Source organism: Phyllobates terribilis, unplaced genomic scaffold, assembly GCF_046119375.1.
Source record: "Phyllobates terribilis strain yellow unplaced genomic scaffold, ASM4611937v1 Scaffold_4__5_contigs__length_816908805, whole genome shotgun sequence".
In the NCBI taxonomy this organism is placed as follows: domain Eukaryota; kingdom Metazoa; phylum Chordata; class Amphibia; order Anura; family Dendrobatidae; genus Phyllobates; species Phyllobates terribilis.
In genome coordinates this window covers 317,442,934-317,455,202 of record NW_027362764.1, presented here as the reverse complement: position 1 = coordinate 317,455,202, position 12,269 = coordinate 317,442,934, and positions in this window count along the sequence as shown.

Below are 12,269 nucleotides of genomic sequence, written 5' to 3'. Positions count from 1 at the left end.
GCGAATCTGAATTGGGCAAGGTGATGATGCTGGAACTTTTGTTTGGTGCTGTTCCAATGAGATTTATAAAGATGACTGCATGAAGAGAACATGCAAATTTCCACAGTTATTGATGATATTGGGCTGCATGTCAGGTAAAGGCACTGGGGAGATGGCTGTCATTACATCTTCAATAAATTCCCAAGTTTACGTTGATATTTTGGACAGTTTTCTTATCCCATCAATTGAAAGGATGTTTGAGGATGATGACATCATTTTTCAAGATGATAATGCATCCGGCCATAGAGCAAAAACTGTGAAAACATTCCTTGAAAGAAGACACATAAGGTCAATGTTATGGCCTGCAAATAGTCCGGATCTCAATCCAATTGAAAATCTTTGGTGGAAGTTGAAGAAAATGGTCCATGACAAGGCTCCAACCTGCAAAGCTGATCTGGCAACAGCAATCAGAGAAAGTTGGAGTCAGATTGATGAAGAGTACTGTTTGTCAATCATTAAGTCCATGCCTCAGAGACTGCAAGCTGTTATTAAAGCCAGAGGTAGTGCAACAAAATACTAGTGATGTATTGGAGTGTTCTTTTGTGTGTTTGTTTTTCATGATTCCATAATTTTTTCCTCAGAATTGAGTGATTCCATAATTTTTTCCCTCTGCTTGGTCTTAAAAAAATACCCTTACTGAGTACCACGTTTTTTATCTTGATTTCTTTTAGTGTTTCTTAAAGCCTTAAAATTGCCATTTGAAATTACTTTAGTTTTGTGCCATGTCTGTGATCTGCTTTTTTTCAACAAGATTAAACAACTGAATGAACATCCTCCGAGCCCGGTGATTCCATAATTTTTACCAGGGGTGGTATAAAACCACAGATATACATAAATCTATGCAACCTGATTTAGCAGACAAAAAAATCTCCTGGAATTGCTCTTTTTCAAAATCCAAATTTTTAAACTGACTGCACAATTTCTATTAGCATACCCTGTTTCTTTTTCATACAGGGGGCTCAGATGGCTTAATAATAATCACTCAGTTATTTTGCCACCACTCGAGCATTTATATTAGGGAGGTCCTTCTTTTTCTTATTTCAATGAGAAAACACTCTCATTGCCCTATTTATATACGGGACTGGAGTGCATAGATATCATACCGCCATTAAGTTAGAGTTATCCGAATGGACAAAATGAGTCACTAAGACATAAGAATACCTAAGCTTCACATATCTCATATATTGTCAATACAATCTCATTACTTTCGTATATATAAACAATTTTTGAAATCCTGCTGCTTATCAATCCATGTTAGCAGCCCACAGATTTTTACAAAGTTAAATTGTTGGCATAATTATTGGACCATTATCACCAATTTTCTATACAAAAGGGCAGACTTATCTGTCAAGAAGTCTCCTTCATTGGTGTCAGAGTTGGTTCCACCATGCTTGGGCTCCCGACGCGTTTCTTTACTCTTAAGGGGAGATAGAGCTTTATTCCATCTTGCTCAGAAGATATGTCACATAAGACGAGATGACATATCACAGTGGCCCTAAGGGCTTCTGAAAGGCTGTGCCGCATATTTCCCTATCTTTGCTTGCTGTGCGGTGAAGAAAGGAATGGTGAGATTCTCCATTCTTTTAGGTTTCCAAAAATCTATTTTGTGGATACTTGGACATATCGTTTTCCCATAACTCGCTGTTGAATTATGTAGTTCACACAAAGAAGCACATGGTGTGGGGGAAGGGACAAATCCTGTTCAGCTGCAACTGCTGTGAAATTTGTCACCCCCCCTACTCCTCCGCCCCTTCCCTTCTGCTTGCTGCACAAGTATTCAGAAGTGTCGGATTGCACTGTACATGGAGATCTCTGTAACCCTGCCAAACAGTGCACAGTGATTGACATTCGATTACCTTGAATATCTTCACAGTGGGGAATCCTGATTGGGTCTCCATCTATTGGGTTGGCTGTAGTGGAAGCGGTGTTGGTCCCCATTATACTACTTACACTCTAGTGACATTGATGCCACTTTACTGGTGTCTGCCACTAATTTTTGGAAATGTGGGGAATCCTGATTGGGTCTCCATCTATTGGGTTTGGCTGTAGTGGAAGAAGTTTCTGTCTCCATTAAACTACTTCTACTCTAGTGAAATTGATGCCACTTTGTTGGTGTTAGGCCCTAATTTAGGGAAATGTGAACACTCCTGGTTAGGTATCCATCTTTTGAGTTGGTCATAGTGGACGAGGTTTTGGTCTCTATCTATTTGTATAGTTATACTGTAGTGAAATTAATTATTTGGTGCCTATATTTTTCTCCAGAAAGGGGTACACAGACATTATTAACTCAAAATTGGTTTTCAATAAACAATCATCAGCCGCCCCATCAAACGCATCTGCTTCTTCTTCCTCCTCCTCTGTTACCGTGCCAAGTATTGTCACGTAGGTCTCCGACCGCAGAACCTATGGTTGTATACTCACTCCAGTCAACTTGAGTGAGAACCTGTCAGCTGTAACAGAAGCTGACATGCCTGCTGTGTTTGTTTCACTGAGCACACCACATGTTTCGCAATACACCGTAACATCTCCACCTGCACCTCAAAACGGGCTAGTAGTTTGTCCGTTTCACCGTGCTCCGCACTCTCTCAACACTGCTGCTCTCAGTCCCACAGTTGTAGTCACATAAAAGATTATTTCCTCCTACACATGACAAAGCTAAGAGGTTGAACTCCACCATCTCCAATCTGTTGACCATGGAAATGGTGGTCTTAGGCCCTAATTTTTCAAAATGTGAACAGTTCTGATTGTGTCTCCATCTGCTGGGTTGGCTGTAGTGGAAGAGGTGTCGGTCCCCATTATACTACTTAAACTCTAGTGAAATTGATGCCACTTTGGTGGTTTCTAAAAAACTACCCAGATCTGCCTGAGCTGCTTGTGAAAGTACAAAGCGTGTGTGCCCATTTCAGAAAGTCAACTATAGCTTCCGCCACCCTGGCAGTGCTTCAGCAGCATTTGCAGCTTCCAGCTAGCCGACTGTTATGCGATGACACCACATGTTAAAAATCAATGTTGCACATGTTGGGAAGGATTTGTGAGCAGCAGATGGCAGTTGTTGAGTACCAGCTTCAACATGCCCATCGGTATTCAGGTCAGCCTCCGCACATAAGAACTGATGAGTGGGCATGAATGTCTGACATCTGTGCCGTCCTCCAAAACTTTGAGGACTCCACCAAGATGGTGAGCGGCGTTGACGCCATAATTAGCGTCATCATCCTGCTTCTCAGTCTACTGAAACGCTCAGTGCTCACAATTAAAGAGGAGGCATTGCAGGCGGAGCAAGGATTTATGCAGCCCAGCCTCATCTCATCTCAATGTGGATTGGGTATTAATGAGGAATAGGAGGATGAGGAGGAGAACATGGACAGTCGTCCTCTTGGAAGTCTTGGCTCTCTTGGAAGTCTTGATACCCCGCTTTCAGTCTGTGGGAAAGCTGTATGAGTTTTGCTTAATGACCGTCAGTGGCCTATGCACGTTATTTCTCAAAACGCATTGCAGATCAGGCCATTGTCCAACTCTGTAGTGATTAAATTCAAGGTGTAAAGAAAGATCTTTGTCTGTGTCTAAGCACCACTGAGAAATGTGAGCTGATGTTGGACGGCTACCATTGCTTATGCAACAAGCTGCATTAAAGGACTTCCTGCGAGAAATGACAGCCTGAGTAGATACGGTTTCCCTCTATGCCAGTCCTTTTACCGAGCTAAATAATATGGCTGTGGTGAAATACAACTCTCACCGAGAAGCAGTGTCAGACTGAAGAACATTGGGCCCACCAGAGGATTTGATTCTGAGGGACCACCTTTCTCCCCCGCTAAAGAGCCCCATAGCAGGTGCAAGGTTTGCGCTATGAACTCTCCTGAAGGAGAAGCCAGGGCCCACCGGAGGAGTCTTCGGTTCTCTGGTGGGCCCGTCCAACACTGCCGAGAAGCACCCCTGGCTAAGAAAAGTGTGGAGGAAGGTTCCCGGACACTTTAAAAAAGCAGCCATAAGGTGGACTGGCTCTGTACCGTCCCTGGCCTTATTCACTTGTCCACGTGTTTGTGGTTAGGCGGTCCTTTCCACTAAGTGTACTGGGGAGGGCACGGGTAATGTTCTGGGACCCATGCTTGTGGAAGGTGTGGGCGACACTGGGATAAAAAATAGTTTCGGCTGGGGACCAAGTATGGAGACCCAGCCGCCGCCATGAGATTGTTAAAAGCTTCCACCTCCACGAGCTTAAAAGGCAACATTTCAAGTGCAAGCAGCTGTCCAGAAAGGTGGCAGTTTAGTATTGCGGTCTGTGGGTGGCTGGCTGGCTGCATACTTGCGCTTGCATTCCATGTAACCAAAAACTAAAGAGATGGATGGACTCATCATCATCACAACCTGAAAGGTTTGTGCTATGAACTCTCCTGATGGAGAAGCCAGGGCCCACCGGAGGATGCTCCGGTTCTCTGGTGGGCCGGTACAATCCTGCTGAGAAGCATCACTGGCTCAGAAAAGTATGTTGGAAGGTTCCCGGACACTCTATAGCTGCTTTTTTACTGAGGGGGAAACCCATGCATGTCCTTGGTGGGATTTGAACCCTGGACCCCATTGCTGCAAAGCTTCAGTACTAACCACTGAGCCACTGTGCTGCCCTCTCTGTTCTCTGTCTGATATCTAACATGCTGGAGAAACTTGCACCTACTGCCACTGAGTATCTTCAGCTTCTTTGTGAGAAATGAATGCATTTGGGCAGCCACTCAGTCTACCAAATAAAATTCCTGAGAAGGAAATTGTGGATGACTTTGCTACTGGTACTGGGGGCACTGCTAATACCATGGCATCGTGCCAAAGTTCACTGGAAATATTCCAGGCTGGTTGGAGCCAAACTGATTCCCATACAAAAGTACCAGCAGCAACCTAAGGAAATGGCGGCCTCTATCATCATCACAACCTCTATCATCATCACGACCTTGGCACTATGAACTCTCCTGAGGGAGAAGCCAGGGCTCACCGCAGGAGTCTCCTGTTCTCTGGTGGCCCTGTCCAACTCTACTGAGAAGCAGCCCTGGCTAAGAAAAGTCTGTGGTAAGGCTCCCGGACACTTTATGGCTGCTTTTTTGCTGTGGCCTGGCTCCAGTGAGATGTACCGTCTTTGGCCACATTCACTTGTCCACATGTTTGTGGTTAGGCGGTCCTTCCCACTAAGTGCACTGGGGAGGGCACGGGTAATGTTCTGGAACCCGTGCTTGTGGAAGGCGGGGACGACACTGCAATAAATAGTGGCGGCTGGGGACCGAGTATGGAGACCCCGCTGCCGCTGCCATGAGGTTGTGAAAAGCGTCCGCCTCCATGAGTCTAAAAGGCAACATTTCAAGTGCAAGCAGCTGTCCAGAAATGTGGCAGTTTAGTATTGCGGCCTGTGGGTGGGTGGCTGGCTGCATACTTGTGCTTGCATTCCAAGTAGTAGAAAACTAAGGAGATGGATGGCCTCATCATCATGACAACCTGAAAGGTTTGCGCTATATACTCTCCTGATGGAGAAGCCAGGGTCCACTGGAGGATTCTTCAGTCCTCTGGTGGGCCCGTCCAACCCTGCCGAGAAGCATCCCTGCCTAAGAAAAGTGTGTGGGAAGGTTCTCGGACACTCTATGGCTGCTTTTTTTTTTACTGTGGACTGGCTCCAGCAATCCATAAGGTTACAACCTATAAGATCCCTTTACTGTCTCCCAATTGCCCAGCGTATCCAGTTCAAACTATTAACACTGACGTACAAAGCCATCCATAACCTTTCTTCTCTGTACGTCTCTGAACTAATCTCCCAATATATTCGCTTCTCCGGTCCTCCCAAGACCTCCTTCTTTCCACAATTATTTGTTCCTCACCCAATCACTTCCAATACTTCTACCAAATATCCCCCATCTTCTGGAATTTTGTGCAGCCTGCCATTGCCTCGCTGCCACATCACCTCAACACCACCGGAGCTAATGCAACTCCACGACCTACTGCCTCCTTCCCCACCTTCCTGTAGAATGTAAGGCCGCAAGTTCAGGGTCTATAAGACTTAAGATGCAATATGGCACCTTGGCAAAGCCCAGTTATGTTCTCCCTCTGATATCTAACAACAACAAACAGGTCATGCTGGAGAAACTTGCACCTACTGCCACTCAGTGTTTTCAGCTCCTTTGTGAGAAATTAATGTTTGCTCAGCCAGTCTATCAAATAAAATTACTGAGGTATGGAAATTGTGGATGGCTTTGCTTCTGGTACTGGGTGGTAATACCAAACCGTGGCATGCCATTCACAGGATATTCCTGGCTGGTTGGAGACAAGCTCATTCCCACAGAAAAGTACCAGCAAGCTAAGGAGATGGTGGCCTCTGTCATCATGAAGGAGTTTGCTCGTTGTCTAGTAGTCTGGCTTTTATACTAAAGATCCTGCTCATTTTTATAGCTTTAAGTGAGAACGCAGAGACCGTGGTTTCTGCAGTAGCGCCTCCAGGCCGGGATAGTGGTGGAGAAGTTTTGTACCATCATGTTGAGGATGCGAGTCATGCGAGGCACATGTCTGTGGTTGCCCTGACATAGGGCTGCCATCGGGTTTGCACCATTATCGCACACGGCCTTCCCTTGCTCCAGGTTCAGTGTAGACAGCCATTGTTCAAACTCAGCCTGGAAAGCTGTCCACAACTCTTCAGCTGTATGACTGCGATCGCCAAGGCATATTATTTTAACACTGCCTGATTGTGGTGAGACCTGGCTGCACAGTACAGAGGTGGGGGGATTCTCTCTGCACTGTTGGAACATGCGTCTCAGTAAGGCACAGATGGAGGGCGCAGGTAGTGGCCCAGGAGGAGGTGGAGGATGCAGAAGAACTGGAGGAAGTGCTAAATACAGAGGTTTGTCCCACAAGCCTTGGGGATTCCAACACTTGCTCTCTAGTGACACCTTGGTGTCTAGTGGTTTAGTTCTCCACCCCCTGGTGTGTAGTGGTTTAGTTCTCCAACCCTAGCTGTTTAGTAGGTTAGTTTTCCAACCCCTGTTGTCTTATTAGTTCTCCACCCCAGTTTTCTATTAGTTTAGTTCTCCATGTTCTGGTGTGTATTTGTTTTATTCTCCAACCTTAGCTGTTTAGCAGTTTAGTTCTCCAAGCCCTGTTGTATATTGGTTTAGTTCTCCATGTTCTGGTGTGTATTTATTTCTTTCTCAACACCCCTAGGGGTTAACGCCTGGTGACGAGGGTTTGGATTCTTCTTGGACCGTACTTTGTCCGGGCCCTGATCAACTGAAAAAAATTTTGGGCATCGCTACACATGCTTTCCCCCTCTTGAGTCTGTGAAGCTTTGGATCAGACTTTGGATGCCACGGAATGGAATGTCTGCAGACATGCCCATCTGTGTGCTTCCCTGTCAGTTGGCCGGTTGGAGAGTTGTGATGTTGGTGAAAACAAGGGTAATTGGGGTGCCACCTCTGAGGACTGTACTGTGTTAAGTTGGAGGAAGAGGAGCAGAGGCCACTTGATGCAGCGCTTGTCATCTACTGGAGCACATGTTCTTCCTGCCCCTTATCTACAAGGCGTACCGCTGTGCGACTTCCAAAGAAACGGAGTGGAGTCCAGTAATAGAAGTTTTAAAAATGCTGCACAATTGCTCTCTGCAGCAAAACAAACCTACTTCTCTTATCGTACGTGTGTCACAACCCTAATGTAGCATCGGCGTCTCTTCCTCCTGCCGGGCAGAGATGCCGTTCCCCTCACCGCCTCGGTCCCGGTCCGGCATCTTCCTGCTCCCCCGCTGCTGCTGTGGCACGCACTGCATGCAGCTTCCTGGGCACTGTGCTTAGGGCGCGCGCGTGCTCCCTCCCTCTTAAAGGGGCCGCGTGTTCAGTCCTAAAGAGTCCCCGGCCAATAGCCGGAGGACTTCCCCTTTATAAGGCACCTCCTCCAAAATGGAGGTGCCTGTGCAAGGTTGTTGTTTGTGTGCTAACACTTTCCTCAGCCCTCAGGTCCCGCTGCCTGTCAGTCCTGCCCGCCAGTCTAATAGTTCTGCCCGCCAGTCTGTCTACAGCCGTGTCTGCCAGCCTGCTTACCTGGAGCACCTGCCAAGTAACCAGCTGTGCCCGCCAGCCTGCCTATCCGGAGCACCTGCCAAGTAACCAGCCGTGCCTGCCAGCCTGCCTATCCGGTGCACCTGCCAAGTAACCAGCTGTGCCCGCCAGCCTGCCTATCCAGAGCACCTGCCAAGTAACCACCCGTGTCTGTCAGCCTGCCTACCTGGAACACCTGCCAATTACCTGCCGTGCCCGCCAGCCTGCCAACCCTGAGCACCTGCCAAGTAACCTGTCATGCCCACCAGCCTCCCAACCCGGAGCACCTGCCAAGTAACCTGTTGTGCCCGCCAGCTTGCCTACCCAGAGCACCTGTCTGGCTATCCGCCATACCTGCCTGCTTGCCTACCCGGAGCACCTGTCTGGCTATCAGCCTTACCTGGCTGCTAATCTACCCGGACGACCCACCAGCCTTCCTGCCATGCTCATCCGCTGTACCGGTCAGCTCCTGTCATCTGACCCGTGGAAGTCACCTGTTCTCACACAAGGTCGGTCCCAGAGTGGCACCTGGTTCACCTGCCCAGTCCTTCCCTTGTTCACGGAGTCGATTAAGCCGCCGTGTGACCTGTGTCAGTCCGAGTAGGCACTTAGTCACGCCCCTCTGGTCCCTCCTTGCACCGAAGCACAGATGTTACACAACCGGACCCGTAACACCTAAACAGCTATTCAGTACTTTCAAGTCCCTCCTCTGTCCACCAACTCCCCGTCCCTCTCCTCTCCTCTCATCTCAGCTGAAGACTTAGTCTCATTCTTTAAGCAGAAGATTGACAACATAGGGCAAAGCTTTTGCTTAAAGTCTTCTCTCTCATAACGACACAACTCTCCTCCAAAAACCTTCATCACGGAAGATCATCTTTACTCTCCAAATCACATCTCACCACCTGTGAACGTGACTTAATACCATCCCACCTCATTCCAAACCATACCACAGTCTTCATCCCAAGCCTAACCCTCCTCTTCTACCTGTCACTAACAACTGGCATCTTCCCCTCATGATTCAAACAAACCTCGATCACAACCATCCTCCAAAAGCCCTCACTTGAGCCATCCTATGTTTAGCTATCGCCCCATCTCACTTCTCCCCTATACCTCCAAACTACTGGATCAACATGTCTATTTTGAACTCTCCTCCCACCTCTCCTCCAGCTCCCTCTTTGACCGCTTACAATCAGGCTTCCGACCTCACCATTCTACTGAAACTGCCCTGACTAAAGTCACCAACGACCTACTAACTGCCAAATCGAAGCCAGACTACTCTGTCTTCCTCCTCCTAGCCCTGTCATCTGCCTTCGACACAGCAGACCATACCCTCTTACAACAGACTCTCATCTCTTGGCATCACAGACTTGGATCTTTTCATACCTAACCGACAGGACATTCAGTGTCTCCCACTCACACACCACCTACTCATCTCACCCCCTATGTGTCGGTGTTCCCTAAGGTTCAGTTGCAGGACTCAGACTTTTCTCCATCTACACCTTCAGCCTGGGACAGTTCATGGTCTTACGGTTTTAAGTATCACCGCTATGCTGATGACACACAGATCTACCTCTCTGGACATGATATCACCTCCTAACTAACCAGAATCCCACAATGTGTACTGTGTTTCCTCATTCTTCTCTGCTAGATTTGTAAAAATTAACATGGATAAAACAGAATGCATCATCTTTCCACCATCTCATTCACTCCCCCCCCCCAACTGACCTATCGATAAAAGTGAATGGCTGCCCACTCTCCCCAGTCCCGCAAGCTTGACTCTGATCTGTCCTTCAAACATCAGATCCAAACCCTTTCCATTTATTGCTGACTCCAACTCTAAAGTATTACAGGGATCCGCACATTCCTCAACCATGAATGTAGAAAAACACCAGTGCACACCCTCATCAACTTCCGCCTCGACTACTACAAGCTCATGCTCTGTAGCCTCCCTTCTACCACTCTCGCACCCCTCCAATCTATCCTAAACTGTGCTGGCCGAATAATCCACCTGTCACCCCGCTATTCCCCGACTGCTCCCCTCTGTCAATCCCTGCGCTGGCTCCCTGTTGCCCAGAGACTCCAGCTGAAAAGTCTAACTTTGGCATACCAAGCCAAAACCATCGAAAACCTGTCTCCTCCATACATGTGTGACCTAGTCTCCCTGTACTAGTTACTTGCACGCAACCTCCCATCCTTCCAAGATCTCCTTCTCTACTTCCCTCTTATCTCTTCTTGTCACGATCGCATACAAGATTTGTCTGTTGCATCTCTGCTATTGTGTAACTCTGTACCTCAACACATCAGACTCTTGCCTACCATGCAAACCTTGAAAAGGAAGCTGAAGACCCACTTCTTGTGACAAGCATGCAATCTGTGGTAACACTCGCTCCAGCATACCGCTGCACTACTAGCTGTACCCTGACCTACTGTATCCTCACCCATCCCTTGTAGATTGCTTTTGCGCCCTTGCGGCAGGGTCCTCTCTCCTCTTGTACGAGTTGACGAGTCACCATCGGTGACTCCTTTTCACATGCTGTAATAGTAATAATAATTATAGTACTTGCACTCTGGGTCAATTGATGGCTCTTTCCAGGTGTCTACCCAAAATTTGGTGTGTTTTGGCAGCTCTTGGGCCCATTTGAAGGTGTTGTGTATGCTTTTTTTTGTCCCCCCCATTGAATCCTATGGCGTTCGGTAACGTTCAATGATCATTCGACTAATAAATCGGCGAATATTACAAATTCGACGATCATAATCAGAATCGAATATTGAAACATTTGCTCATCTCTATTTATGAGGCACCATTTCCATTCTCTGTGCCTCTTTGTACTTATCATCCACCCTGCAAAACAGTTCAACTCAGTCTCGCTCAAGACAAAATGAATTGCCAGAACAGTTAGGTGTCATGTAGGACCTCCTTTTATTCTTTATGGAAAGAAAAATGAGGGGAGAGGAGTGAGAGAACAGGAAGAGGGAAAGACAGAAAGCACATGCTGAGCTTTCTAACAAGTGTTTTACCTCACCTAGAGCCGCATTCTTATCTATACCACTCAGTACTGCTGTATAATTTCCTCCATAGCTCTGCTGCTTTTGTCTCTGTGCTAACCAAGGAATGAATAACATGAATCTCTCTGTATGTTGGGTCTGGATGGGAGACATCATAACAGACAGTCTTTAATAAGCTCAGACTCAATTGCAAATGTAGGGGTACAGCGTAAATGTTAAAATGGCCCTAATAAAAACAAAAAGAAATGGCACCTCTCTGCAAGGTATTTCCATTTTTATTTATTGGGGCAACTTTTGCATTTTTAAAAAGAGATGTCCAGTAGTGTGCAACCACTTTAAGAGGTGAAAACTGCTGAAAATACAGAATACCTCTCATATAATGTCTACATGTAGTGTTATTCCTTTTGTTGTTTTTCTTATTCTACAATGTTACTTGAAATAAAGATAACTTTTAACCCCTTCTCAAAAATGCATATATTGTTAAATCATATGTTTGATTTCTGTGCATAATGCGGACACTGGAAAATAACAAGAAGATGCTGGCTGTGTTACACAGCTAACATCTGACTTTAACAGCATCGATCATACGTGAGCTTTGCCTGCTGCTGTAAACCTCTTAAATTCCTTTTTCAATTTCTGACAGTGGCATTTAAGGGTTGTGTTCCAGAGGGTGTGCTGTTCCACATGCCCATCACCCTCCCCCGGGCTACACACATGCCTTGCATGCCATAAAGGTGCTCCTGTAACGACTGAAATTTTTAATATATACTGCAGTACTGTGGTGGTGTATTGCAGGTGCAAGTCCCCTAAGGGTATTAAAAAATAAAGTTTGAAAAACAAAAGCTTTTAGAAACCAAAAAAATTAAACTTTGAATCACCACCCTTTTCCCATTAAAAATAAATAAAAAATATGTGGTGGCGCTACATTTGTAAAAGTCTGATCTATCAAAATCTAAAATTAGGTAACAAAAGAGGTAAACACTATAAAAAAGAGAGTAAAAATTGTAAAGCAAAAATTGCATTTTTTTTGGTAACTATGAATTATTGAGGCAAGAGTCCAAATGGATTTTTAATCTAAATAGCTTAGTTCCACATAGGTTGAATCAATAACTGCTTTTCACAGGTTTTTATAAGAGATAGATAGTAGTTTGGGTATATTGGATTAATTAGAGAAAAATG